General features: G+C 45.5%; 1 long non-coding RNA gene across 1 annotated transcript; it reads right to left on the bottom strand.

The window, feature by feature from the left end:
• Nucleotides 1-2126: 2126 nt before the first annotated feature.
• Nucleotides 2127-3914, bottom strand: LOC310710420. The gene is made up of 2 exons (XR_014528055.1): nucleotides 3790-3914; nucleotides 2127-2266 (listed from the first exon to the last, which is right to left on the bottom strand). It is a non-coding gene; the product is annotated as an uncharacterized lncRNA (long non-coding RNA).
• Nucleotides 3915-4784: the final 870 nt, after the last annotated feature.

Here is a 4784-nt window from a genome sequence, read left to right as displayed (position 1 = left end):
AAAACCGGCTCGGCCACAGTTCTCCACTAAGGTGTCGAACGTTTCGGCCGGTGCAGATGGTAAAGATATGTTTAATAAAGAGAGAGGGGATTAGCTGGAACGGGAAACAAGCAAAGGGAAAAGGATAATTTCATTTTGCACGAAGCTCCCTGACATTTCGGGGGCCAGAGGACTGATTAAAATTGTATCAAAAGCTGCTCCTGTCGGGCAGATTGTCCTAACGCTGAACCTGCTTATCTTGTCCAGTATTTGATCCACATGTATTATTTCGCAACTGAATAACTCAAAAGCAGCCTCTTTCATTTGAGCTGATAATTAAAAAACAAAACAAAACCGGATCTGTAAATGAAGGCGTACACGGGAAGGCCACAGGATTCTTCTCAATATATTTCAAATTGAATAATTGATTGCTGTCATTTAGGTTTAAAAAGCAGATTTGCATAGGTCACCCAAAAAAAGAAATACATTTTTAAAAAGGCAACTGTCACAATGTTTACTTCTGGAGTTTAAGGTTTCTCTTAATATGCAGAAGCAGAGTAATGATAATAAAGACCTCGCCATAATGTATAAACAACGTTGTATTCTGGTTTTTAAGGAAATTGCCTGTTTTATTATGACTCAGAGATAAAAAGGAAAAAAAAAGGGGGAATATTTCAGACAACTTGCACGCTTTTATAACGTCTGCTATGCAGATTGAATCATCCCCTTCCAAGGTTTTATCAAGGAGACTGGGGGAATTAAATCTAACAGTGGGCGATCGTTTATGGTTCCTTATTTATTTTCAGCAACTCTTTAGGCTGCAGCTTTCCTATTGATCTCAGTGCAGTTTGCTGCTGTAACAAGGACCATACATTGTGTGGGGAGTGCCCCTGTTTTTGAAGTCGGGCTTCCAGGCAACCCACAATCTACCTGTGGTAGTTCTATCTACCAAGAGAAGAAGGTTCAGAGTCCAGGGACTGGTGGTGGGATGACCATGAGTGGTCAGTGGGAGAAGAGGGAGCAGACTGGGAGGAGGAGGTGCCGGAAGCTGGAGAGGGAAGAGGGTTTAGTGAGCAGGAAGAGTCTGTGGCAGAGAGCAGTCCAGAATCAGAGGCAGAAGTGGAGGCTGGAGGCAAGGGAGGTCCAGAGGCAGAGATGAGTCAGGCTAGTGAAGAAGTCAGGGTGTTTCCCCCTCCAGCTGCAACCAGTTTCCTTCCCCCTGGTCTCCCAGAAGCAGAAGTGGCATGAAGATGAAGGAGCAAAGGCAGTCACATCAGCGTAGTCTCAGATTGCTTGATGAAGGATCCAGGGGAGAAGGAGACTTAGGCAGCTGTGGGAAGGCAGGGAATTTGTCCAGCTGGAGGCTGCCTGGAGGGAGAAAAAAGAAAGAAAGAAAATGTGAGTAGGAAAGAAAATGTGAGTAGGAAACAGAGGCGGATGAAGGAAGCCAAAGAGTGTGAAAAGGCAGAGTGCATGCAGATGGTGTCCCTAGCAGCTTTCGGAGAAGCACTGGTGAGATTTGGAGCTGAGCGTCTTGGAGGAATTGGCATATGTGGTACCCGTATCATCCAGCATTGCCAGAGGTCCAGCAGTGGTGCATTATGCAGGAGTGGGGAGATCTGAATGAGAAATTCTGCATATGGTGGGAAAGCAGTGCTGGAGCACACATTTTGCATGCGAAAGGTTCAGTTCTTGGTTTTCTAGGTGGGGAGGAGGATGCAGAGCAAGATCATTGAGATGCATAGCCTGGGGTGGGGGGCCATGGGGTGGGGTGGAGTTTAGGAGAGTACCATTTAGAGAGGCCTGGAGAGCCTGGACTGAGGTTCTCTGTTCTTCAGGAATACAAAGCCAACCATGAACACATCTGAAAAGCAGATTTTCCAAGAAGCTAAGGAAGCAACTGACATCCCCAACAACTTCTTGGATGATCCATCTCTTCCAGCATTTGAGATGAAGTTATAACAAAGAGACAAATGAAATAATAATGTAGAATATCACAGGCTGCATGAGAAGTTGGACATAAATATCTTCTGCTCGGCAAATGCGGAAGAAGGTCTATATTACAAAACACCCTGCTGGGCCACAAACACAGATCTGTAATGGTTTGTTTTCTACACAAGAAAAATTGCCATTGTCATATTCCAAACTGTGTTTAAATTGTTTTATTATAAACTCTCTGTTGGTCCCTGCATAACTGGGAAATCATTCACTCTAAATTTATCTTCTCTCTGCATGGCATTGACATCTTCTGGCGTTGTCAGCTCTGTCTCTGTCTCTAGGTATCACCCTAGGAGGAAAAAAAGAAGAAAAAGAGATGATGCTCAGCTGATTTCACAATTTCCAGTCACATTAATTCTTCCTGTGGCCTGTATAATGTTGATGCTTCATTTTAAGAGGAGTTCATTTGAGGCTTTGAGTTTTAACGAGAGAAAACAGAACCTACGAAAAATGTGCGTTGCTATAAAGTTTTTAAACTGGGGGGAAAAGAAAGCATGGGCAAAAATTTACTTAGGTCTGTAATTACTGCTCATGCTCTACTCCTTGCTAAGCAGCCATTAGGGGCCTGCACACTATGCGCCTGTGCCCACATGCGCACAGACCTCGGTCTCATGGCCAAGACCTTCTAGCTATGCCCTCTTGAGCTGCAGTTAATATCTGGCACTGGTGGTTGTACATAAAACATGAGACAAGGAGAGGCGGGAGTCCGGAGAGATCCATGCCTTCTGCATACACATTGGGGGTGCATATTGCTGATTGACTTTCCCAGCAGCATCACCTTGTGTCTCATGTAATGCCACCCTGCTGGCTCCCCCAGCTTCCAAAAGTGGCTTTTTAGGGGATATGGAGAGCTGCATGAGTGCATTAGTAGGACGGCAGGAGTGAAAGGCTCCCAGACGCACATGGCATTTTGCATCCTGGCTTGCCTCTCCAACGCATCAAGATTTAGGGGCTCATTCATAGGCCCAGGGTGGACTTTTCTGGCCACCTGTTTGCTATCCAAGCTCACTATTTCATCAGAATATGGTGTGCCTAAGGCTTGCAGTGGTGTCCCCAAGTAACCCTCCCAAGTAACTCTGAGTAGCTGGCAGCTAAGCTGGTAAGAAAACTTGAAGAAGACACTGTTTGGTGGATGGTGTTAGAATTCCATATGACGGTATATGTTCTGACTCCACAGAGTGGGAAGTGACGGAGACAGGATGTTTGTGTTACTGTGTTCTGTGAGGTGGGACTATTGTCCTTTGTTCTTTTTTTTTTTTGCTGTCTGATGCTAGAGAGAGAGGGAGCCATGTTGCAGTGCCCTGTGTGTGTTTATATGTAAATAAAGCAGATTAGCCAAAATGCTGAGTTGCTGAGGTCTGTCATGCAAGTTGCGCAAACTCTGCAGATCCCTAAGTGTGCCGGTTTCGGTTGGCATCAGTCGCTGTGATGTTTGGGCTGAAGAAAGCTTTTGAAGCTTCCGAACGATCGACCAGGAGGAAGAGAACATGCCAGTCGGGCATGTGTCTCTGCCAGGGTCCTACTCAAGTGTAGGCTGAGCTCCTGACAGATGGAACCTACTGTCTCCATGTTGCCCCATCATGCTGAGCTTACCTTTCATGATCCTAAGAGCTATCACTGGAGATTTCAGGCCTGTTCCCATTTGAAGACTACCTTCTAATATTTCTGGAAGCCACCATTCATTGGGTAATTTGAGGCCAAGTGGCAACATTGCTGGTTCTTATTTTATCATACCCAGTTAAATGGTTTTGTGTATGTGTGTGTGTATGTCAGGGGACACACACGCACACACACACACACACACATCCATACCTTGTAATTTAGGATGTAACATTCTAAACTGAGGTTAGGGCTGAAGGCAGCTGGAATGTCTCACAAGCGCTATTCTGGTGAGCGTGAAATGTGAGCTGGATTCCCCCCCCCCTCCATGAGTTCCTATAAAATAAAAGACATTCAAAGCAGAGAAAGTAACCCTTTCATGGACTACCTGACTGCATATGGTTCTATGTCTTGTCCTCTCTCCCCCCCCCCCCAGCAATTTTGGGGGTGAGGCTCTAAATATCTTTTCACTTGTAGGAGCACAAAAGGCAAGGAGTGACAAAGAGCACGATCCAGCGACTCCCAAATTAGCAACGTTATTAGTCGGCTGATGAAAACCATTGTATAATGGAAGTTGTGGGGAGGAGGGAAGCAGAGAACAATGCAATGAAGCGGAAGTGGAAGCAGGAAGAAAAAGAGCAAAGGATGGCTAATTGGAAGCCAGTGTACTCAGGTAACTAAGTATAGTCGTGTTTGATAAAACAGGTGATGGCAGCAGCTATGGAGAGAGCTTAGAATAATAGAACGGTAAAATTGTAGAGCTGGAAGGGACCTTGAGGGTCATCTAGTCCAACCCCCTGCAATGCAGGAATATGCAGCTGTCCCATATGGGGACCGAACCTGCAACCTTGGCGTTATCAGCACCACACTCTAGCCAACTGAGCTATGCGATCTAAAATGGGATAATGAGCATCTTGGCCTAAGAAAACTGAATTCTGTAACCTGCCTATATTATGCACATTAAACAGCTGCACATTACTTCTCTTGCTTTACATACTTTATTACGCCTTTCCCCGCTTTTGTTCACCTCCCCCCACTTATACATAATTTGTTTGACTTTCGATAACCTTCTGGGCAAAAAAGTAATCCAGTAACCCCAGACCCCTGGAAACCTAATTCAGGCTGCAGCTCAGAACCCAAAGAGAACCAACATTACACTCTCCAGGTGTTGCTGGACCACAGCACCAGCTGTCCCCGAATCATTGGCC

This window comes from Podarcis liolepis (assembly GCF_965112155.1).
Source record: "Podarcis liolepis genome assembly, chromosome: 6".
Classification (NCBI taxonomy): Eukaryota; Metazoa; Chordata; class Lepidosauria; order Squamata; family Lacertidae; genus Podarcis; species Podarcis liolepis.
The sequence above is the reverse complement of the archived record's forward strand: the minus strand, read 5'-3'. Positions and strand labels throughout refer to the sequence as shown.